We start from the raw sequence: 26,605 nt of genomic DNA, 5'->3' as shown, positions 1-26,605 counted from the left end.
GCTCTGGGGGGCACTATCTTTACAATGCTGCGTCAATCCTTACGCCTGCTTCAAGCAGGCGCAGGGTTTTGACGCAGCATGGGCCTAAAAGTGACTGAGTGAAATCTTGTAGATTTCACTCAGCCACTTTTAGGAGGCGTTCCTGCGCCGGAACGTCCCCACCTGCCCTGGAACGCCTACATGTGGCGCAGGGCTTTACAACGTGACGCATCTCCCAAATGCGTCACGTTGTAAATACCCCGCACCATGGCGCAGGATTTGCGCCGCTGCTGCGTCACAAAAGTGACGCAACGGCGGCGCAAAAGTGGCGCAAGTGCAACATAAATCTGCCCCACAGTTTTGAATCTTACTCGAAAATGCAATTTCCACCTGTCTTTGCTCTTAGTTTGTTTTCTCACTGCACTTCTGCACTTGTTATGATTCTGATGTGTACTTTGCTCCGTGCTCGAAGAAGCGCTTATTTGCTTAGACTAATTGCTTTTCTGCTTTCACGCTCCAGCTTTTCTCTCCTTCGTGTTCCACACACGTTTCTCCTCTCCATCCACTGAAGAAATTTACATTGGCATTCAGTGTTTTTTTTAATATATTTCAGCTGTTCTTCTCTGCATGATTGCTTTCGTGTGACTGAGTGGTGAATAAAAATGGATGCAGTCTGGGTGGAGACTCTCAGCCCCCACCAGGATGATTTTGAGAAATTAAATCCAAACTGTACACAATATTTCACAATCTTCCAACCAAAATGTGTTGAAACGTCGCAGGTTTTTGTAGGCAGTTCTAGCAATCTGGATATGCAATTTAGAAATAGCTGTTCGGATGTATGCCTCTGAGTGGAGTGAAGCTTCAGGTATTGTGATGGTATTTGTAGAAAAAAGGAAATAAAGCCTGAAGTTAAACAACGCTTCTTGATACATCTTCTGCTGCAGTGCGCTCCTACTGCTTTGCATTCATGGGATGAAGCACAAGAGTTTAAGTTTCGCTTAGTGGGGCAGATTTATGAGCCCCTTGTGCCACTTTTGCGTCACTTTTAACATGGAAAAAGTGACGCAAAAGTGGCGCAAGGAGCTCATAAATCTGCCCCAGTGTGTTTTAAAGTATGCATTAATGCTTGATAATCTTGAAGTGGGAGACGCTCACTTGTAGCATCGAACACACAATTGGTGATGGCTGTAAAAAGTCTAGCCACCTACAACTGCTCGTGTTAGCATTCCAACCAGGGGCGTAACACAGGCCCCCGTAGCCCCCACGGTGCAGGGGCCCCTAACCTCCAAGGAGCCCCCCTAGCACAGCACTTTGGCTGGAGAGCTCCAGATTGAGTCAGGAGGGGGCCCATCCACGTACCCTGCAGGGGGGGGGCCTCAAGTTTCATTACGCCACTGATTCAAACCTGCTGTTCTTTTGCCCACCCAGCCTCCCCAGTTTCGGCACAGCCATATGCATATCTGTTTTGGCCCTGCTCCAATAGGAACAGTCCAGCCTGAACTGCCCAAGCCAGGTCCTCCCTAAACCAGAAAATAAGCAACCCAAGACTGGTTTCGCCCTGATTGTGGATCGTCATTCGGGTGTAGAGTGGTTCCAGTGGCACAGTGAACACAGTACCCACGTCTGGTATTGCTTCACTCACATTTTTCAACGTATTCTTCTCATACACCATGGGACAGTGAGTCAGTCCATTTCAGCCAATAGCTAATTTTACTGTGAATTATGGCATTCTGCACTTTCACAACAAGCACATACAGACAAAATAGCTCCCTTCAGTGTCAGGTACAGTTATGGTAATGTATGTTTTTGGAGACCAAAAAAATATTGTTGTTTTTAACTAATATATATTTTTTAGGTTGACAAGGTCCCATAAGCCTCCCCAACAAAATAATTTGCAAAACAAGCACTGACAAAGCCAAAAGTCTGGCAACCAAACCAAGATTTATTGGCTTTACCAATGCTTGTTTCACTTGCATGTCATTGCATTCATGGCCTCCTTGACTGTACTCAAGATTCACCTCCACCAGACACTGAACGTGAGGTCACATGTTCAAGCTAATGATAACAGTAGAGACAAATGGGCATTTTTCACTAAGCACATTTCGCCAGCTAAGAATTTACATAGATAAGCAATTGGAAATGGGGAATGCGTTATAGACTGATAAAACCAAAGCCTCATTTTGTCTCTCATTCTGACCTTGAAAACTCGCAATCGGTCCTAAAGCCTTTGTGCAGTATTTGCCCTGGGCACAGGCAATGCAGATGCCTAACATGGGCCTTATGCAACTTAAAAACGTACTAAGCATTTGCATAGACGAATGTGTTACTTCTCTATCTACTACCAATATCAACAGTAACTTGCACATGGACATCTGCAATATTGGCTACCCACATTCGAAATGATTTCAGTGAACTTTGGTGACATCCTGCCCGAAGGGAATCCACAGCTATTCTTAAACTTGCCTCGCGCTTAGCTCCGCCTGTATCACTTTTAAGCGACTGAAAAACTGCACGGAGCGCTTTACAAAACGTACAAATAAATACAACAAACAAACACGTACTGTTGGAAATGTCTTCAAAATTCACATGCGTACAATTTATGTTTGAATTTCCAATTTGACAATGTAGCATAACATCTCTCTCATCAGATGCTTCCTAACGAATCAAAAGCCCTTCACAGGCAAAGAAGGCTCAGCAATATTAGAACCTTCCTCTGTGTATCGGAGAATATTTTTTTCCCAAACCATTCACATAAAAGTGTCATAACATCTAAGATTATAAATTATCATATGAGAATGGTAGTGAAATCCGTAATTTATTCAGTCACTAAGCTTTCTTGAAATGAAGACGTTTTTCGATCAAGGATACAGAGTTGTATATAATTATTGGATTGACCTCTGTGTTTGAGTGCTTGTCCACGGTCAATGTTTAATCCATACTTGACAGTCCGATTTTAAAACTTGTCAGTACACCTCGTATTTATATGGCTTGCGGTAAGGTAATGGTATTGTAAACTGCAAACGCCTCATGCCGTCAGCTAATGATATAGGTTCAATTAATTTCTGAATATTTTCCTGCTCGCAATTAATTTGTGCAAATTGTGCTAATTTTTATGAAAATGTATGAGTTAGTAGGTGTGGTAAAAGAGAATTAAAATTATATTTTATAATTTCCTATAGAGTGCATGCAATTGCAACCATGTACATTATTGCAATTTCGGGGCAATTTAACGAATATCGTGCAAGATAATGCAACAGTTTTCAATGATGCATAGCATAGAACAAATGTTAAAAGATTTCATAGCATCAAATTTAGAACATATTGCATTCCTGCAGAGAGGTGCCTGCAGACTTCACATAATAAAGACGTGATGAGGGATCCTTTCGGGGCAATTTCAGTTTAAAGATGCGCCCATAGCCTTCCGATCTCCGAATCCGGTGTTTAGGAGGACCGCCCCCATCATCCAGGGTAAAGTCTGCCGTTTGTCGGCCAACGATGCCATGCGCAGCGCAGCTACGCCACAATTCACCTAGCCATCCAAGCCAAGCCTTAAGTTTGTGTGATGTAAACAGAGCTGAGAAAATTCTGGCCTCCTACCTAAAGCATAAACCAAACCGCAAGAGAATTGATTCCCTCATGGATAAATCTAACATCACACACACCAGTCCCCAGAAAATACTAGAAATACTAAAAGATTTTTACCTGTCTCTTTACACAGACGACTCTGAGAAAAACGCTGCCACCTATGCAGATAATCTGAGAGACATCAGACTTCCGTCCATCACGGACCAAGAAAAAGCTAGCCTAAGCTCCCTTTTTTCTCCGGAGGATGTAGACCTAGCAAATCGATTGCTATAAATTAACAACTCCCCTGGCCCAGATGGCTACACGACCAATTCTTTTAAAAACCTTTGCCCATGTACTTAACCCAACCCTCTTGTCCCTTTTTAAACATTTTGCAGACTCTGGTACCAAATCCGGCACCACCAGTGAAAAAATTACAGACCAATCTCCCTAATTAATCTGAATGCAAAGCTTTACGCTAAAATTCTCTGTGAGAGACTGGAACCTCTTCTTCCTCGACTAATTAGGAATTCACAAGTGGGCTTCATGAAACATAGACTCTCCAGTGATAACACCCGGCTCCTTTGCCATATTATTAAAAAAGCTAAATTGGCCCCCTCTGAAACGATAGCAGTTACCCTCGATGCTGAAAAAGCATTCAATAGGGTCTCTTGGACTTTTCTCTGTGAAAATCTTAAGAAATTTAATTTAGGAGATACCTTCACCTAAATGATCATGGCTCTGTATAGTGGTCCATCAGCTAAAGTAAGGTCTGTGGGTTTACTTTCCTCTGCATTTAATCTACAAGGAGGAACGAGGCAAGGCTGCCCTCTGTCCCCCTCATTATTTATTCAAAAACTCGAGTCCTACTACACAAGATCAAATCTAATCTCCTCATTCATGGTATCGCTTTCAACAACCTCAATGTGAAAGTTGCAGCATATGCTGACGATATCTGAATAATGTATGAATTGGCTACAAAGTCTATCCCTGCCCTCCTCCAAACCATTGAAGAATATGCCTAAGTCTCTAACTACAAACCTAACAAAGAAAAATCTGAAATCCTTGCTCTGAATAGTCTCTGCTCTTGGGCCTTGTTCGCCAACACAGGTCTCACCTGGAAGCCGAAATTTGCAAAATATTTGGGTTTAGAATTCAACTCCGATATATTGGAATCCCTGAAACATAACGAGAAACTTACTTTAAGAATGGTAGAATCTTTTCTTGAGGGCTGAAACCCTAAATTCCTGACGTGGCGGGCCGTGTTGAGACCATCAAGATGATGATCACCCCAATAGTCAACTATCTTGCAAATATGCTTCCTTTGACCTTATCAGAGGAATTTATACAAAAGATTGACAAACTATTAAATACATTTCTTTGGCAAAATAAAAAACCTAGAATCTCGTTAAAAAAATTATGTCTCCCTGTTCACCTCGACGGTGTTAATCTTGTGGACCTCAAGAATTATCAAACAGCCTTCTTGGCAAGACAGGTCTCACTTTGGTTCACTCAATCCCCGGACTATTCTCCCACGTGGCTAGAGGTAGAAAAAGAGATCCTAGGCGAATTCCACCCGATCTCTCTCCTATCCAGTAACCCCAAAACTCCGTCCTCGGGTAAATACATCCTCTACAACACAAAAAGGGCCCTCTTAAAGATAGATAAACCCCAAGAATTCCCGATCTCTAACTCAAATACGACTTCTCTTTGGAACAACTAAAATTTGAATCCAGGGCTCCCCAGCCCGCTGGTCTCACTGGGCTTCTAAGGGGATTCATTTCCTGAAAGACCCAGGAAGTTCCCAAAATCCGCTATCCTTTAGAGAAATGAAAAAGCGCTTCAACCTGCAAAACATAGATTTCTACGATTTCTTGAAGCTTAAGGTTTCTCTATCTAAACTAAAGCTCTATAACAACGACCCTTCCCTCTTCAGGATCATCCTATCCTTTAATAAATCCGGCCACCAGACCTCCAGGCTCTAACATCTTTTACAACCAAAGTCCTCCACCACATCCTATAAACTCCAAACTAAATGGGATCCTAACAAAACGATTACGCCACAATATTGGCATCAGATTTGGAGATCAGTGGTCTCATTTAAAATATCCCCCACCCTTGCATAGATGAAATTCTGGTTATTACACAGGACCTTCTGGACTCCGGCATGCCTCCACAAATTCGCCCTAAGAGTGACTCCAAGTTGCTGGAACTGTAATGGCCCCATAGGAGTTCACCCTCACCATCTCTTTTACTGTAGGGCGGTTGGCCCATTTTGGGACTCAGTGTTTAGCTTTATTCACTCTATCTGCGAGTCCCTCTGGAGTGATCTTCTTAACACTACTCAAGGGATTTCTAGACAGCCTAATAATTGATATTCTTCTTACGGCTGCCTGCAAATCTATTCTAACAAATTGGAAAAATACAGTCACCACCTCCTTCCGCCCTTGGCTAAACTGGATAGCCTTTCTGAGAGGAGCAGATAACCTCTAATTACAAAACTCCCCATGGATTAAATGCAACACATCTATCTGGAACTCCATTGATAACTATTTCGCCACCCCAAAACCACAGTGATTCTCTTTTGGCCATACACTATACTCTCATACATCTTTCCTCTATCACATGGGTACAAATATGAGAGATATTTAAAACTGTTAGCACCACCTTTCAAAACCCTGTGCTGATCCCTTTGACTGAATAGATCAAACGCTCTGAATGCACCGGGAGACATCCATTAGAATGCAGGTATTACAACGCAATGCCTTTACAACGCAACCATTACAACGCAGACACCATTACATTGCATGCCATTACAACGCATTTACCATTACAACACAAGCCATTAAAATTCATACTATTACAGCACATACTATTACAACGCATTGTTAAATATAGGATGGTTAGTATTTGTTTGGTAGTTGTATTAATTTTTAATTAATAATCTGTTATTATTTTTATGTATATTGTTTTATAAAGTTTATATGTGTTTACAATATTTAATGTGTTAAAAAAATTGTAATTGATTATTTTAATATTAAGGTATTATATTTAATACTAAAGTAATTTTAATATATGTTTAAAATATTTTAAATGTGTTTAAAAAGGGTTGTTATTGGTTATTTTAATACTCAGGCTACATTTAGCTGTCCGTATCCTTACCCTGAGACCGACACGTACCCGGAGCCGGTCCGTCCTGTAGAGTAAGTACGATGCGCATAACTGGCAAAAACACGACCGACACGTAGGCTGTGAATCAAGCCCCATTCTCCGTCCGAGCCGTAACACCCAAAGAGGAACCGTGTCTCCCGGAAGCAGTATTCATAGCAGTTTCCGGCATGACAAGTATGATGCGTACTTCCTACGCGCCAGACGGGTCGTCATGTACGGCACGTCACAGCATCCGGAAAACAAGCATAGCAGCTACGATTCTCGCCACAAATCAATACACGGCTACGAGACGGAACAGCTTTCAGCGGGTACGAAACGGAGTAACAAGCAGTGTGTACGAAACAAACACATCATGAATCCCATCGCGCAGGTCATACCAGTACTCTACATCTATGACCGGCTCAGGAACCGACGACGACGGAGCAGGTGGTAAGTCAGACACCAACCACATAAACAAACGACACATACCCACAAAATGGCACACACACACAGGGGATATATATCCTGGCCACTAACAACAGCCCACCATAGGGGTTGCATGGCCAGCACCACTAACACCCCCACTCATAGAGGGCCTGTTGGCAATCATCCCTGACACCCCCACTCACAGGGGACCTGTTGCCCATCACCCTAGCCACCCCCACTCACAGGGCTTATGTTGCCCATCACCCCTGCCACCCACACCCATAGTGGACCTGTTGCCCATCACCCCTGCCACCCCCACTCATAGGGTTTATGTTTCCCATCACCCCTGCCACCCCCACTCACAGGGCTTATGTTGCCCATCACCCCTGCCACCCCCACTCACAGGGCATATGTTGCCCATCACCCCTGCCACCCCCACTCACAGGGCTTATGATTCTCATTACCCCTGCCACCCACACCCATAGTGGACCTGTTGCCCATCACCCCTGCCGCCCCCACTCACAGGGGACCTGTTGCCCATTACCCCTGCCACCCCCACTCACAGGGATTATGTTGCCCATCACCCCTGCCACCCCCACCCATAGTGGACCTGTTTCCCATCACCCTTGCCACCCCCACTCACAGGGCTTATGTTGCCAATCACCCCTGCCACCCCCACTCACAGGGGACCTGTTGCCCATCACCCCTGACACCCCCACTCACAGGGCTCATGTTGCCCATCACCCCTGCCACACACACACACTTAGTGGACCTGTTGCCCATCACCCCCGCCACCCCCACTCACAGGGCTTATGTTTCCCATCACCCCTGCCACCCCCACTCACAGGGCTCATGTTGCCCATCACCCCTGCCACCCCCACTCACAGGGCTTATGTTGCCCATCACCCCTGCCACCCCCACTCGCAGGGCTTATGTTTCCCATTACCACTGCCACCCACACCCATAGTGGACCTGTTGCCCATCACCCCTGCCACCCCCACTCACAGGGGACCTGTTGCCCATTACCCCAGCCACCCCCACTCACAGGGCTTATGTTTCCCATCACCACTGCCACCCCCACTCACAGGGGACCTGTTGCCCATCACCCCTGCCACCCCCACTCACAGGGCTCATGTTGCCCATCACCCTTGCCACCCCCACTCACAGGGCTTATGTTTCCCATCACCCCTGCCACCCACACCCATAGTGTACCTGTTGCCCATCACCCCTGCCACCCCCACTCACGGGGCTTATGTTTCCCATCACCACTGCCACCCCCACTCACAGGGGACCTGTTGCCCATCACCTCTGCCACCCCCACTCACAGGGGACCTGTTGCACATCACCCCTGCCACCCCCAGCCATAGGATGGGTGATGCGCAACACATCCAGCATACGCAAACATCAGGTATGTCCGCAAAATACATCCCCCATGACAACATGACAACAGTGTGTAGTCTGTGACAAATGCCCACAACAGTGAATATGGCTACAAGCATACAATGTAAGTAACAGCACATGTGTGACCAACACATGAGTGTGACATACACAAGGCAAGCATCACCATAGCACTGTGGCAATGTAAAAAGAACACCCCCTCACTGTGTAGAACAGAAGTCAAGTGGGGGCTCACAAAATGCAGCAGATGTGGAGCATTGTGGTGATGGGGACCAAACCCCCCTCAACACAGTGACCAAAAGGTAAGTGTCATCATGATCAAAGCTGCAAATATCAAACAGCATGTATGATCCCTGATCCCAACACATCAAACACTTCTGGGGCAAACTAGTGGTTGTGTCCCATACACACAGAGATGTAGTGAGGCAAACAGTGCTGTGAAAACATAACACTCTCGGCCATGTGCAGACAAGCACCACACATGGGGGCTGACAATGCACACAGCGTACAATGACACAACAGCAGAAGTGACCATCACCAAGCATGCACACATCTCGAAAATAGACACACTAATCAAAACAACATGTGTAGACTGTCGGTGTCAGCTCACTAACTCACATTCCATGCCAGCAATGGCACCCAACAACCAGGATGAATGTGCACAAAGATGTGAAATGACTCACAGGGACAGCATGCAAAATCACAGAAACAGCATCCAGACAAAGGCCCACAACAGCAATACCAATGCACTAGTGCAGATGCACAAACAAAAACAGGCAAACTCACACTGCACATCGGACACAACATGTGTGTGTGTGTGTCACAGTATCCCCAGGCAACTACACAACACATGAGAGGGGCTGAACCACAGTGACACAGATGTGGACACAGTGCCATACAAAAGTAAACCATCATTGGGACATCCTCAGTGGGCAATCAGGCGTTGGGAGATGAGAGGAAGCACAACAGACACATGTGACACTAGCTGGAATGGACACCAACTAACACAGCAAGAGACTGACACACAACAGCACAATCCCCAGGGACAAGACATTGGTGTGACACAAGCATGTATGACACCTCCACTGTGATGACAAAGGCAGATGTCGTACAAACTGGGAAACCCAGACATGTGTCCTGTGCCACAAACGTACGTCACACTTACACAAACACAAATCACTCAGCATGGCCCCTCATCCATGGACAAAGGGGAGCTAGGGGACCATCCATGCAAACATTCACATCTGTCCACCTTCAACACCACACACCTGAACTGCAACAATGTGTATCTGTGAAGCCCACATGGACAGGTGACATTGCACATGCCCCCATGAAAAACACAGGAATGTTGGCAGGAACTAAGGTGCACACACACATCACACAAGGACTGTTTACAACCCTGGGGAATGACAGACACACTGCACAGTAAGCGGTACATGGCCATGACCTCAAAGCTCATGTGACCTTCACAATCCCTGCCACAGTCCCAGCACTATGCAGATGCCAAGGAGGAACACAAGGCACCCATGCAGACACCTGCCAGCATCGCTGCCATGAACCCGACAAGTGGGAGCAGTCACACACACATACAAATGTCTCAATCACTGAAAACTACCACCTAGGGACAACTACATGATATTGCGAACAAACAAGTGCCTTGAGGAACCCTCACGGTGTCCCATCTGTGTCTGACAACATCATCAACACTCAGAACTGACAAATCACAATGATGATATACCAATTAACAGTAGTGAGTCATGCACCCACACATCTGGTAGCCCATTGGAAAAGTAGTGGGATTAACCCAGTACCACTCAGTAAGCATCAACAACAGCAACATATCAAGGGAACACTGTCTGTGTATGAACAGGGATGTGGACACACACACATGCACATACAACACACACCATGGGCCCAGGCCATGTCACTGTACAACACACTAACTTGAGGGGACACAACTCCGGTGGGAGCCCAGCTGTGCCAAACATATTCACCGAAAGTCCTACTCATGTCTGCAGAACACTTGGTCAGTCAGCCATCGGTTACAACACAATGAGGGCACTGGTCACAACAGCCTGGGTACATGAGTCACCCCTAAGTCAGCTGCACATACCCCAAACATATGTCTATCAAGTTGCACAGAGGACCCAGTTTCTCCTATTACAATGATGCCCACACCTGTAGGGCCAGTAGTGATGAGCATGAAGTATGTGGAAGTGACAATTTGGACAATGGGAAGCACATCATATGTGCAGGGGTGCAAGCCACAGATGTGACCATGGCAATTAAATGCTCACAGAGAGATGTACACAAATAGTTGATCCAGACACACCCAGGTAGCTGCAAAGGATGACATGGATACCCACCAGAATAGGATACATATCTCATGGACCACAGGGAGTACCTCACATCAACACATCAGTATGCAACATTGTAAACCAAGCATTACAGGTGCAAGGGCATCTAAAACAACCTCAACATGATGCACAGCTAAATCAAGTTCACAGGGACAAAGTAAAAAGCTTTATTCAGCATATGAAAAGTGAAACGTCTGTTCCAACAAAAGGCCAATGGCCAGTGAACTAGAGTGACAAATTCAGTATATGAAATTTGAAACGTCTGTGCAACCAAAAGGCCAATGGCCAGTCCATGTCAAATTGCCAAGGAGTGAACTAGAGTGACAACTGTCACACCTTGCTTGCCTGCACTGCTAAGGACCGGGGTCATCCCCTCGGAGGGGCATACATGGGGGCAGGCCAGGCACCGCAGGGACAGGATCAGGGCGCAGCAGAAAGAGGCAGTGAAGGGGTGGTGGATGCAGGAGAGTCACTGGCAACTGCAGTGGAGCTGACTGAAGTAGTGGGTGCAGTCACAACTGTGGGGCACAAGTCAGATGGGGTGGGTGCCGGCACAACTCCAGTGGGCAGGTCAGATGGAGTGGTTCGGCTCACCACTGCAGTGCCCAAGTCAGACAGGGTGGGCGTGGACTCCAAAGCAGTGCCTACATCCATGGGAGCGGAATGGGGGGCAGGTGAGGTCTGCAGGGCAGGGGGTGGGGACACGGTCCCCACATCAGTGGCACCAAGTGTCTGACCTGGTGTGGAGGAGCAGGTGCTAGGGGGGGTGGCCTTAGCATTTTGGGGATGGTGTATCTGTGTGTGGGGGAACCCGGGGCAGGGAGTGGCGGGGGAACCTCTGGAGTGGTGGCCTGGGGGATGGAGGACAGAGACTTTGCCTTGGAGCTGCGTGCTGGCAGGGGGGTCTTGCTCTTCTTGCGCCGGGGGGACTTGCGGGTGGGCGTCTCGGTCTGACTGCACCTGGGGAGGGTGTCTGGGTGTGAGGGGCACTCCCTTCTGCGTGTGGGGACTTCCTCTTCCCCTTGTAATCAGGATCTGCTGGGTCAGTGGGGAAGAGGCCAAGGTCACAGAAGAAGAGCTTCTGGGGGGATGGGGTTGCAGGTGAGGCAAGGGAAGGGGGCTGGGAGGGAGAGGTCTCGGAGGACTGTGGAGTGGTTGTGGATGACTGTGTGTGTGTCAGCAAACCAGCCCCTGTGAGTGTGGAATCAGTCCCCTGCGCTTGCTTGTGTGCACGTCTAGCCCTTGGTTTGGGGGTTTCTGTGCTTTGGACAGGTAGTGTGCTAGGAATTGTGGGTGCTGCAGGGGTAGGAGGGGTGTGGGACTGTTGGAGGAGGGACACTGCTTCCGTCAGGGAGGAGGCCATGGACTGGTTGGTCCTCTGTAGGGCAGATATGCCCGAGGAAATGCCCTCCATGAATGACACCAGTTGTGTAAACAGACCTGTGTGTGCATGGAGGACCTTCAGCATCGACGTCTGCCCTACATGCTTCTGTCTAAGTAAGTCCACAGACTCCTCCCTCAGGGCAGCAGGGGACACAGGGGCAGGGGGTGTGGTGCCTGGCACAAAGGAGACATGCTCACGAACACGGGAGCCCACCGGGACCTCTGGGATGGGAGCCAATAGGAGGGGGGTGGTGGTGGTGGTGGTGGTGGCGATGGCGGAGACAGACTCACTAGCTGGGGTTTGGTGGCTGCTGACACTCGCCTCCACAGGGGAGTCATCCTCAGAGCTGCTGTGGCCTTCAGCTGGGGGGGATGGTGCTGACGACTCCTCTGTGTGGCTCAAATTGCCCTCTGTGCCACTGGGTCCACCTGACTCCTCTCCTTCTGTCCCTGTAAGGCTCGGGTCCATGGAGCTGTGCCCTCCTGTGGCCGTGGATGTATCTGGATAGGAATAGGAAGTAAGAGAACAACATCAGTCACCTGCACCGACTGCACACACCACAGTGAGTACATCACATCACAGAGCAAGCCCTGGCATCATCAGCTGAACACAGCTCAAAGTGCCAACACTGTTTAGAATAAGCCAATTGTCATTTTCAACATCAACCATGGCACACATATCCCTCCTTGACTTGCACACATATGTCTGTTGCATGTTGGATGCTAATACCCCAATGTGCCAACATGCACCACCCACACATTAGTTGTACATGCAAGTGAACATGTAGGAGTATGTCACTAGACCCACAGCACATCTCTTGCTACTGACTCAGCACAGGTGTCCGGATGAAGGGATGGGCAGAGACTCATTTCACATGCTTGGGATGCATGCCAGCAACTCACACTATAATGTACTCATGTCCTGATGGGCAAGGCCACAATGGGGTGCATGGTGCACACTTGAACACAACGCAGGCTCACTCATAGCAAGTTCATTGCCATGGCACTGGTATGCCCTGAAAGTCAGTCAACACTGTCTCCTGTCACAGGGGCAGGGCATCCAGACAACAACAATATGCACTGACTCACAATCCTAGCTCAGGGGAAAATCTGACTCTGCAGATGACCGGCGCACTTGCCCATCCCATGCAAACAACATATCCAGGACGCAGAAGAACCCACATCATGAAAATCAGACATATGAGTCTCAGAAAACACAAATGCATGTACATTAACACATCACAGTCTGCCATGCATATAACCCAGCTGCATGAGGGACAGAGTTGCATATACCATTGTGCGCTGTCAGATGATCACACACCTATATGTCACACAGGTCTTGTCTCCCACAGTCTCCCACAGTCACATTGCAGATGTCACGCTGACCCTCTGAATCATGGACACCCCAGTTGTACGTAGCAACAAGTCACACCCTAATGACACAGAGGCACACACCTGAGGGCACATGTCACAAGTCACAACCTGCAACATCACACACAGGAGTGGGATTACAAATTGTTTCTGAATGACCTTGAGGGGGCAGGACTGGGCAGGACTAAGTGAACCAGTGTTTTGCCCCGGACAGTAGTCAGGTGGCTAAGCAATTGTGGCATACTTGCTATACCTACTCCTGATGCCCAAAAATTGGAGTACCCTGCTGCATGGATTTGTATTGAATAATACCCCAGAAACATGTTGCGAGTCAGACCAGCAATTGGTACACATCTCAAGGGCACACACAGTTCACATGTCAGATCTCAGGCATTGTGTAAACAATTGACCCCCCATGAAACACACAACAGAGTCACGGGAACTGATGCTGACTGGTACCTGATACATAGCTGATTGCAGGCACACAGTGCCCTAGTGACACAAGCAAAAGACTGTAGGGGCCACACCCGTGGAACAGATGAAGAGGGTGCATCACACAGATGTACCTGATTTTGGGACTACAAGACCGACGTAATGTGGAAGTATGACCCGGACAAAAGACTGCTATTTGCATGTCAGACATAGTACACAGATCAGGCATGGACTTACCCCCTTCCTGCTGCTGTCTGGCCTATCCAGGTCCGGGAAGACCACAGCCAGTATCTGGAGCATGTGGGGAGTCAGGGTCCGGTGTCCTCCCCTCCTGCGTGGAGGTGAAAGCTTCAGCTGGACTCTAGCTATCCTCCAGGTCCAGCCCCGAAGGTCCTGCCACCTCTTCTGGCAGTTGCGGATGCGACGCTTGTAAACCCCCACAGAACGAACAGCCCGGGCGATGGTCAGCCAGATCTCCTGCTTCTGGTGGGCATCAACCTGTGAGGAGGACAAAGTGAAAAGTACATTAACACACATGCCCCAGATTTGAGCAGCACACAATTAGATATACATGTCATCATCACAAAGGGAAATTAATTACACAGGTAGTGCAACCCTGGGGAATGAAAACTCACATGCATGTCTGACATGTTAACCCCTTCCATGCGGGGCTGATTCCCCCGCGGTGCTGACTGCTGCTTGCGCGGGCGTGGTCATGACGGAACGGTTCCGTCATGAGCACAGCTCAACCGACGCTCATGACGGAACCGTTCCGTCATGAGCGTCGAAGGGGTTAACAATGCCTGGATAGTTTACGCTGGCAAAAATTCACTTTAGCAGCAGGAAAACTATTCAGTACATGTACCTACACACTTTGGGGGATGAAAGTAGTCAGTGAGAATACTTGCCACTGCTGTACACACTGCTAGTACTGCTAGTCAGACAACATGCATAATTAGGAAGGCAGTGGACAGCACACTCACCTGCTCTCCTGGTGTCCCATAGAGCTTTCTGTACTCTGGAAGGAGCCCGTCCAGCAGGGCCTGGTTCTCCTCCTCAGTGAAGGCTGGGGCCCTCTCCAGTGTACGTGCCATAACAGGAGCCAAAGGATGCATAGACAGCAGCAGTGGTAGCAGGGATGTGGTCCAGTAGCATGTAGTGCAGGCAAGTGAGATCCCTGGGGTCCAGCCTGCCTTATATCTGTGCTGCAGAGGCAGACTCTGTGCCATGTGTCCAAAGTGATAGGTCCAACACGGTTGCATTCTATGAATCTGGCCAATCCATTCAAAAGTACGACTCGTGCACGCCTTCCGCATCGTTCAAATCTTCACCTTCATGGAACACTTGAAATTGCAACATTGTTGTAGGCATCCAACTGAATTTCCAGTGCACAACAAGTTGTGAATCCGCATCCGTCTCCATGACAGTCCTGAGCCAATGGGTGCGCCCGGCTCGTTCAACTGACTGTACAACGCGTACTTTGAATGTACACATGCACCCGTCTCCATACGATTCAATGGCCAAGGCGTACGCCTGTCTCGGACCATGTCCGTCCGACGCGTATGCGTGATAGTCACCCGCGTCGGACCTCATTGGATTCAATGACAAGGCATACGCATGGCTTGGACATGACCTGTGCAATTCGTACGCATTGTCACCCACGTCGGACCTCATTGGATTCAATGACAAGGCGTACGCACGGCTCGGACATGACCCGTCCAATGCGTACGCATTGTCACCCGCGTCGGACCTCATTGCATTCAATGACAAGCCATACGCACGGCTTGGACATGACCCGTGCAATGTGTACGCATTGTCACCCGCGTCGGACCTTATTGGATTCAATGACAAAGCGTACGCACGGCTCGGTCATGACCCGTGCAATGCGTACGCATTGTCCCCCGCCTCGGATCTCATTGGGTTCAATGACAAGGCGTACACATGGCTTGGTCATGACCCGTGTAATGCGTACGCATTGTCACCCACGTCAACCTCATTGCATTCAATGACAAGGCGTACGCACGGCTCGGACAAGACCCGTGCAATGCGTATGCATTGTCACCCATGTCGGACCTCATTGCATTCAATGACAAGGCGTACGCACGGCTCGGACATGACTTGTGAAATGCGTACACATTGTCACCCATGTCAGACCTCATTGCATTCAATGACAAGGCGTACGCACGGCTCGGACATGACCCGTGCAATGCGTATGCATTGTCACCTGCGTCGGACCGCATTAGTGTGACTATTAGATGCATGCAACACACATATACCGGCCATGGACACCTGCACATACCACCTGCTACACTATAGCATTGGCCACACAGTGTCCCATGGCATGTGAGGCTGCATTCCCTGGGTGTTTGAGGGGGGCCACAGCAGTTTTTTTGTCTGGCACTTTGTGCAGCCACTCTCAGGCTGTTATCTTGTACATGGGGGGAGAGTTCTTTGTGTGTTGTGCACATTAGCACTGTGATTTGCAATTGGACAGTAATTGGCATGAGTGTAGGCTACAGTGTCAGGTTGGATATGTTTGGGGCATGTCACATACACCCTGAGTCCTGGGGGTGATGACATGTACGTCACAGTGAGACCTGTGGACCCAATACTGATGTGCACCCACAGTCTGTGTGCATGTTGGGTCTCAGATGTGTCTGATCACATGTTACCAATGGGTGAGAGTCTCCACATCCATGTGGTATATGTATCGACCCTTGATGGGGTGTGTGTCTAAGAGACGTACATGTAGGGCTGGCATGAAAAACAGTGGCCACTACCTGTGGGACTTACGCTTGCCTTGTGGTGTGTACGTGCTACGCCATGTCCATTGCTGTATTGATGTGGCAATACAGGGAACCTGGGTTTCTGCATGGCAAAGATCTGTGATGCCTGGGAGACATGAGTCCTCATTAGTCACTGGGGTGGGTTTTTTGAACGTTGCAGCAGCACATAGGTTGGGCGACACAGCCAGATGATTAGCCCATTGCACTACATGGCACTCATGTGGACATGTGGAATTGAGATGTGAGGTGGTGGTCTTGTAGGTGACATATGTGTCCATGCCCAACAGCACACACCTCAGCACATTGTGTAATGTCATGAACTAGCATGTGATAGTGATTGTGGTCATGGCCACATGGGGGGATATACTGACAATCTTCCTTTGTGCATCTCTGTACTGCAGGGCACCAGCTGTCCATCGTCCGTTCCCAGACCTTGCAACTATGCAGGAATGCGACAGCATCAGATGGTACCGCTTTACCAGGTCACTGATTGAGGAGTTGGCGAAGCAGTTGGCGCAACATCTGCTACCTGGCCAGACATACCCTACAGCACTGACCCCAGAGGTAAAGGTGATGGCAGCCCTGCACTTCTTTGCTACTGGTACCTTCCAGTACACTGTGGCTACTGCTGGTGGTATGTCGCAAATGATGTTTAGTCGGGTGCTACGCGATGTCTTGGAGGGGATGTTGCAATTCCTCGACCTGTATATCAAGTTCCCAAGCCAAGATGAACTCCCTGAAATTAAGGATGCCTTTTATACACTGGGGAGGATGCCGAACGTCATTGGATCCATTGATGGGACACATGGTGCACTGATACCACCACAGGCACATGAGCAGGCATACCGTAACAGGAAGCACTACCATTCGATCAATGCTCTGGTGGTCTGTCTTGCTGACATGTTGATCACACATGTGTGTGCACGGTTCCCTGGTTCGGCGCACGATGCCTAAATTATGAGGAGTAGTCACATTGCAATGCTGATGTCACAGATGCCAGCTCAGCGTGCCTGGCTTGTCGGTGTGTACTGACTGTTTCTCATTGTGTGTGTTTGTCAGTGTTGTATTCTGCACTCCTACAAAACTCATCTACTTGTTCATTTTTGTGAGTGTAGGTGACTCCGGGTACCCCAACATGCCGTGGTTGCTGACACCCCTCAGGAACCTGTGACACCAGCCGAGCTGCGCTACAATGAGGCACATGGTCGGAGCAGGAGGGTGATTGAGCGGACATTGGGCCTCCTGAAAAGCCGCTTTCGCTGCCAGGAATGTGTTGAGCCAGCTCTGTTGCTGTCTGAGTGTGTCTGTGTGCCACTTGACTGGATGCGTGCTGTGATGTGTCCATTCAGCGGGTATGTACTCCACAATTGGGTAGTACTGCTACCTAGTGTTTGTGTAGGTGTTTTGCAACATGTTTTGTGCATGTGTATTGCATTTCTCTCCTGTTCGTCTGTGCTTTTGACTGTATCTTGCCTGTCCTTCCCAGGGTGCTGTGATGTGTCCATTCAGCGGGTGTGTACTCCACAATAGGGTAGTACTGGTACCTAGTGTTTGTGTAGGTGTTTTGCAACATGTTTTGTGCATATATATTGCATTTCTCTCCTGTTCGTCTGTGCTTTTGACTGTATCTTGTCTGTCCTTCCCAGGGTCCTTTGGCTGTTGTGTGGTCAACACTGACCCCCAACACCCAGAAGCCAACACCAGTGTGGAAGTTGACAATTCTCATCAACTGATGTACCCCACATCCCTGGACTTCCATTCTCCAACACATTGTGAGCATGTGTCCACTGTTACGTAGAATTACCGTGCAACTATTGTGGAATAAACGTGTTGCTGATGTGTAATGAACCTGTGCTACGCTTTGTTATGTGCGTTGTCTGTCTTCCCACATCTGAGTGACATCTGCTTACCTCACCTGTGGACTTGTTACCACTGACTGTGCTTGGTGTTGTGTCTGTGCATGCCAATGTGTTTCAGGTCAACATCATTGTGTGTGATGAGTAACATGGCCATGTGAGTATGTTTTGTGTTGCCATAGTGGTGTGTCTCCCTCACATGTGTCACATCCCCATGACTGACCTTACGTTGGTCACATTATTGCAGTATTTGGCATGCACTGTGTTGTGTAGCAGATCGACTTCGCCCTGAACATGACAAGTTTGAATCACAACAGAGGTAAGTATGGTGTACTGGTGAGTTTATTTACAAACATGTGTGAGTGAGGTGCACAGGATGGTGGGTGCTGTACAGTGGTTTCGGAATCCAAAGTTCACATTGGAGTTGGAAGTGCTGGTAGGTGAAATGTCCAGAGTAAAGTCCACAGACGTCTGCTACATTGGCCCAACATGAACCCTCCATGTCATGTGGGCGAGTTGTGTGCGATTGGACAAGGTGAACGGGTTACACACAAAGAACATTGTACAGAACAAGTTTAGAGGCCCTGGGGGATGTGCTGGGACATCCGCCTCTCACATGTCCTTCTTCGGGCGACCCCTCTTCTTCCGGGGGGGGATCCTCATGTGCAGGCCTCTGCGGTGCAGGGGACTCTCCGCCAGAGTCCTCCTCCCTCCCTGTGGTGCTGGCAGATGGTGTTGCGACAGATGTTGTGAGTACACAGGGGGGATGGGACAGGTTGGTGTTGATCTGGCGGAGGCATTGGAGTATGTCTCGATGTACCGCAGTAAGGGCATCCCACTTTGCCTCCATGCAGGCATGGTGGGCGACCCGCTCCTGTTGCATGTCCTTGAGGATCTCCACTACCTGGCCAAATCCTCCGTTGCTGTCCTGGTACACATCTATGATGCGTGCCAGTTGGGGGTCATCATGCAGTCCAGACCCCTCTGTAAGGTGTACCCTGTGCCTCCCACCCCTCCCAGCACCCCTCTCCACAGGGGCAGGACCAGCGGCGGTACGCACAGGTGACCATGGGACCCCTTGGGTGGTGTTGCTGGTAGTGTTGGCTGTAGCTTCCGGGGGGTCCTGTGTCCTTGTGCTGTGGGTGTTGATTGTCCTTGGTCTGTCCGTGTTGGCAGGGGTGCCCGGTCAGTGTCCAGATGCTGGAGGCATGGGTACAGGGGGGCAGATGTTGCTGCTGCTGCATGATGGCTCACACCGGAGGGGCCAGGTTGGTCGTCGTCATCCGAAGATGACAGTGAGAGAGTCAGATCAGAGAGCTCAGTGTCCAACAGAGTCTGGGACTGGGTATCCTCGTCATTTGGCACTGGGTGCCCAGCACGACCTGTGTTTGGAAGAGACACACAATGTGATTTATGTTTCTACATTCATCGTTGGTTCACAAACATTACATTTTCTACTTTTCAAACTGATGCCTGCCTGTACACTGCTTTTTCCCAGCTTGTCACAGACAGAGTTTGATCTTGTTGTTGGCCATTTGCCAGCATGGCCTTGTGCTCCCCACAACAGAGCCCAGTGTCAGATATCTTGTCGGTCCCTTCCCACTCCCTGTGAGGCGAGTATGTTTCAGGTTGATCATGCTGGGCCATGTGGGTGGGTGTAGGTTGTCTGTGACTGTGAGTCCCATCATACTCTTGGCTACACCCCCCTTCCCAGCATGCCCATGCTTCCTCCCTCTTGACTCTGCTTCCCTGTGAGGGGGTGTGACAGCAATGGCAAGATGGCTGACTTTGAAATCCTTGTGTTTGTTTGGCCACCAGTCCCAGCATGGCCTTGTGCTTCCCACAACAGAGCCCAGTGTCAGACATCTTGTCGGTCCCTTCCCACTACCTGTGAGGCGAGCATGTTTCAGGTTGATCTTGCTGGGCCATGTGGGTGGGTGTAGGTTGTCTGTGACTGCGAGTCCCATCATACTCTTGGCTACACCCCCCTTCCCAGCATGCCCATCCTTCCTTCCTCTTGACTCTGCTTCCCTCTGAGGGGGTGTGACAGCAATGACAAGATGGCTGACTGTGAAATCCTGGTGTTTGTTTGGCTACAAGTCCCAAGTGAGCCCCTGTGCTTCACACAGCAGCACCCAGTACGGGGTATCTTTTGCTGATATTTCAATGAGGTGTGTGTCAATGCATTGTACCCGGTAGGTTGTGTGGAGTTTGTGTTGGGGGTGGTGTCTCCCCATGCTGATTAGTATGGTCGGGGCTTTCAGTCCTCCTTCCCATCATGACACGTGCTTCCATTGTAGGGCGTTCAAGTTGTCTTTCAGGATGTCAGTCAGTGGTGTCCTGCTTCTGATTTGCGCACATGCCCTAGCAAGGCCTTGTGCTCCCCACAGTAGGACCCAGTGTCAGCCATCTTGTCAGTCATTTTCCACTCCCTGTGATGTGGGCATGTTTCAGAGAGGTCTTGATGGGCCAATCAGGAGGGGGAGCATTATCTGTGACTATAAACACCATCATCCTTTTGGATACATTCACTTCACCTGCATCCCCAATATTCCTTCCTGACAGTCAGCTGCACTGTGAGGTGCTGTGTTTGTGGTGTCAAACTGTCTGGCTGGGTGTATTTGGCTTAGTGCCACTGGCTTGCTCTATTTATTTGTAGGTTGGTGCATGTCATGACACAGTCCCCAGTCACTATGAGATGGCAGGTATTGTGTATGTGTGACTGGCATACACATCTTGGGTTGATTATCTATTGGTTAGTGTAGCTTTGCTTGGGGTGCATGGTATCACTGCCCCCTTGCCACACAATCTTGGGTATGTTGTTTGTGTACTCACCAGTCTCTGGGATGTCTGTTAGGCCATGGACGCTCTCTGGTGGTAGGATGTCCTGCACCTTCTCCTCACAGGTCCTGAAGTAGACTGGTTTGGCAGGAGGGCCACCGCCGGTGCGCTGACTCAAGGCGTGATCTTTTTCGATGAGTTTCTTGACCCTTCTGCGCACATCATACCACCTGTTCTGGATATCGTCCTTTGTGCGCAAAGTTGGTGCACACGGTCGCACACACAGCCATTGCAATCATATGTTCAAACTCATTGTCTGGGGATGCAGTGTCCATGGGTGCCCTCTGGCCTGGCTGGGGAGGTGTGTCTTGCAGACGACTAGTGTGGAGAGCCATATATGGTACATTGCACAAAACACACAGGAACTCACTTATACATCATTGACAGGGGACATCTGACAGTGAATGGAATGGACACACCAATATAGCCGACACCATAGCATGGTCTCATTCACACTCAGTGCTGTTGTGAGCTGCATTCCACTCCTACATCGTGCTGAAACATATGCATCCTTCACACAACACACCACTCACTGACATAGACACTGTAGACACACACACAAGGTCTAACCTGGACTGCATTGGGGGAGACATGCTACTCACAGCATCCAAACTGCAACACACACACCACCGGCCCTCACTGTCATGAGCATTGAAAAGCCAGAGTGCTACCTTGCCCAATCCAGTTCACCATGGAGAACATTTACAAGTCAAATCACATATGCACGTACAAAACTCAGCACCAGACTCATTAACAATGGTGACATCATCACTTGTATGAAATGAGATGGGAACTAGGAACACTGCAAAAAAACACTTCCTCCAAAGAGATCACAGGCATACCGGACTGTGACAATGTCGTACCAATACACCAATGTGGCACGCAAAGACTAGCAAAATCTGCTACCACACGTGTCCCAATCTTACAACATATCCTCAGTGGAATAGCACGTATGTCCTTGTTAAAGCTCACATGTGTACAGGGATGACACACCTGTGTCAGGAACGTCATGGCCCTTGAGTAGTAATGGTCATGTACAGACAAATCTATACATGAACTGGGCATGCACACACTTCGACATGCACATTGAAATATTTCATTTTGGCTGGACTATGTGCAACAACAATATCAATCCCTGTCCGTGACAACCCTGGACAAAGCAGTGTACAGGCAGGCATCCGGACGTACAGTAGAAAATGTCATGTATGTGAACCATTGATGCCTGTAGAAACCTAACTTACATTGTGTGTCTCTTCCAAACACAGGTGGTGCTGGGGACACAGCACCAAATGAAGAGGAGTACCTGTCCCAGACTCTGGTGGTCCCTCAGCTCTCTGGTGTGGATCCGTCTCTGTCCTCTTCGGATGACGACGAACAACCTGGCACCTCCGGTGTGAGTCATCATGCAGCAGCACCAACATCTGCACCCCCTGTACCCACACCTCCAGCATCTGGAAACAGACAGGGCATCCCCGCCAACACGGACAGACCAAGGCCACAGAACACCAACAGCACAGGGACACAGGACCCCCAGGAAGCTACAGACAACACCACCAGCAACAACACCCAAGGGGTCCCAGTGTCACCTGTGCGTGCCGCCACAGGTCCTGCCCATGTGGATAGGGGTGCTGGGAGGGGTGGGAGGATGAGGGCACACCTTGCAGAGGGGTCTGGACTGCATGATGACCCCCAACTGGCACGCATCATAGATGCGTACCAGGATAGCACCGGAGGATTTGGCCAGGTAGTGGGGATCCTCAAGGACATTCAACAGGAGCAGGCTGCCCACCATGCCCGCATGGAGGCAAAGTGGGATGCACTTACTGCGGTGCATCGGGCCATACTCCTATGCCTCCGCCAGATCAGCACAAACATGTCCACACCTCCCTGTGTGGCCACAACATCTGTTGCCACACCATCTGCCAGTACCACAGGGAGGGAGGATGACTCTGGCGGAGAGTCCCTTGCACCGCAGACTCCTGCACCTGAGGATCCCCCCCCAAGAAGTAGAGGGGTTGTCCGAAGAAGGACAAGTGAGACGCAGATGTCCCTGCACATCCCCCAGGGCCTCTAAACCTGTTCTGGACAATGTTCTTTGTGCGCAACCCGTTCACCTTGTCGTATCTGACACAACTCGCCTACATGACATGGAGGGTTCATGTTGGTCCACTGTAGCAGATGACTGTGGACTTTACTCTGGACATTTCAGCTACCAACACTTCCAACTCTACTGTGAACTTTGGATTCAAAACCCAATGTACAGCACCCACCATCCTGTGCACTATCCTCACACATGTTTGTAAATAAACTCACCAGTACACCATATTTGCCTCTGTTGTGATTCCAGCTTGTAATGTGATGTAAGGAGATGTTGATCTGCTAAACAACACAGTGCATGCCAAATACTACAACAATGTGACCACTGTTATGTGAGTCATGGTGATGTGACACATGTGAGGGAGACACACCACTATGGCACCACAACACATACTCACCATGTCCATGTAACTCATCCCACACAATGATGTTGACCTGAATTACATTGGTATGTACAGACACAACACCTATCCACAGTCAGTGGTAACAAGTCCACAGGTGAGGTAAGCAAATGTCAGTCAGATGTGGGAAGACAGACAATGCACCTAACAAAGCATAGCACAGGTTCATTACACATCAGCAACATGTTTATTCCACAATAGTTGCAAGGTAATTGTACGTTACAGTGGACACACGGTCACAAAGTGTCGGAGAATTGAAGTCCAGGGGTGTGTAGCACATCACTTGATGGGATTTGACAACTCCCACACTGGTGTTGGATTCTGGGTGTTGGTGGTCAGTGTTGACCAAACAACAGGCAAAGTGCCCTGGGAAGGACAGACACAAGACACAGTCAAAAGCATAGCAGAACAGGAGAGAAATGCAATACACATGCACAAAACATGTCACAAGAAACCTACACAGAAAACAAGTTAGCAGTTCTACACTATTGTGGAGTACAGACCACCTGAATGGACACATCACTGCACGCATCCAGTCAAGTGGCACACAGACACACTCAAACAGCAACAGAGCAGCCACAACACATTTCAGGCTAACTCCAAACATTGACATAACAACCATGTAAACTCGCATTCACGTGAAGAAGTTGTTGATGAGCTGTGTGCGGACGTCACCCTCATCATCATAATCACTGGCATCGTGTCCCAGGCCTGGATCCGCCACACGTGGTGGAAGTAGGTAATCGTCATCCTGGATGAGAGGCAACTTCTTCCACACTGCCATGTTGTGTAGCATGCAGCATACAAGGATAATTTTGCACAACTTTGCAGGCTCATATGGGAGGGCCCCTCCGGTCTTGTCCAGGCAGCGGAAGCGGCTTTTCAGGAGACCAAATGCCTGCTCAATCACCCTCCTGCTCCGACTATGTGCCTCATTGTAGCACATCTCGGCTGGTGTCACAGGGTTCCTGAGGGGTGAAAGCAACCACGGCATGTTGGGGTATCCGGAGTCACCTATACACAAACAATTGAACAATTAGCAGAGTTTTGAAGGAGGGTGGAATACAACATTGCCAAACACAAACAATGGTAAACAGTCAGTACACACCGACAAGCCAGGCACGCTGGTCTGGCATCTGTGACATCAGCGTTGCAATGCAACTACTCCTCATGATGTAGGCATCGTGCACAGAACCGGGGAAATGTGCACTCACATGTGTGATACACATGTCTGCAAGACATACCACCAGAGCACTGATGGAGTGGAAATGTTTCCTGTTACGGTATGCCTGCTCATGTGCCTGTGGTGGTATCAGGGCCACATGTGTACCATCAATAGATCCGATGACGTTCGGCATCCTCCCCAGTGTATAAAAGGCAACCTTTATTTCAGCGAGTTAACCTGGGCTATGAAACTTGATGTACAGGTCAAGGAAATGCAACATCCCCTCCAAGACATCGCGTAGCACAAGACTAAACATAGTTTGCGACATACCACCAGCAGTAGCCACAGTGTACTGGAAGGTACCAGTAGCAAAGAAGTGCAGGGCTGCCATCACCTTCACCTCTGGGGTCAGTGCTGTAGGGTATGTCCGGCCAGGTAGCAGATGTGGCATCAAGTGCTCTGCCAACTCCTCAATTAGTGGCCTGGTGAGCGGTACCGTCGGATGCAGTCACGTTCCTACATGGTTTCAAGGTCTAGGAACGGTCTATGGACAGCCGGTGCATTGCAGAACAGAGATGCACGAAGAAAGATTGTCGGTTCATCCACCCATGTGGCTATGACCGAGCAAAATACCACATGATACATCATGACAATACCCAATGTACTGAGGTGTGTGCTGTTGGGCATGGACACATATGTCACCTACATGGCCATCACCTCACATGTCAAGTCCACATGTCCACATAAGTCCCATGTAGTGCAACGGCCAATCATTGGCTGTGTCACCCTACCTATGTACTGCTGTGACATTACAAACTCACACCACAGTGACAAGTGAGGCCTGATATCTCCCAGGCATCACAGATCTTTGCCATACAGATACCCATCGTCCCTGTATTGCCACATGGACACTGGCATGACATGGCGTATCATGTACACGCCACAAGGCAACCGTGAGTCGCACAGGTAGTCGCCACTGTTGTCTCTGCAGGCCCTACATGTACGTCTCGTAGACACACACACAACATCAATGTTGATGCACAAACCACATGGATGTGGAGACTGTCCCCCACTGGCTACATTTGATTAGTCACATCTGAGACACAACATGCACATAGACTGTGGGTGTACATCAGAGTTGTGGCTACAGGTCTCACTGTGATGTACATGCCATCACCCCCAGGACTCGGTGTATGTGACATGTCCTAAACATACCCAACATGAAACTGTGACCATGACTCATGCCCATAACTGTACAGTTGCACATCACAGTGGTAATGTGCAGAACACACAAAGGATTCTGTCCCCATGAACACGTGTACAGCCTGGGAGTGGCTGCACAAAAGTGCCACACAACAAACCAAATGTTGCCCCCCAAACACACAGGGAATGCAGCCTT

This window comes from Triturus cristatus, chromosome 3_2, assembly GCF_964204655.1.
Source record: "Triturus cristatus chromosome 3_2, aTriCri1.1, whole genome shotgun sequence".
NCBI lineage: Eukaryota > Metazoa > Chordata > Amphibia > Caudata > Salamandridae > Triturus > Triturus cristatus.
Note: the sequence above shows the minus strand (reverse complement) of the source record.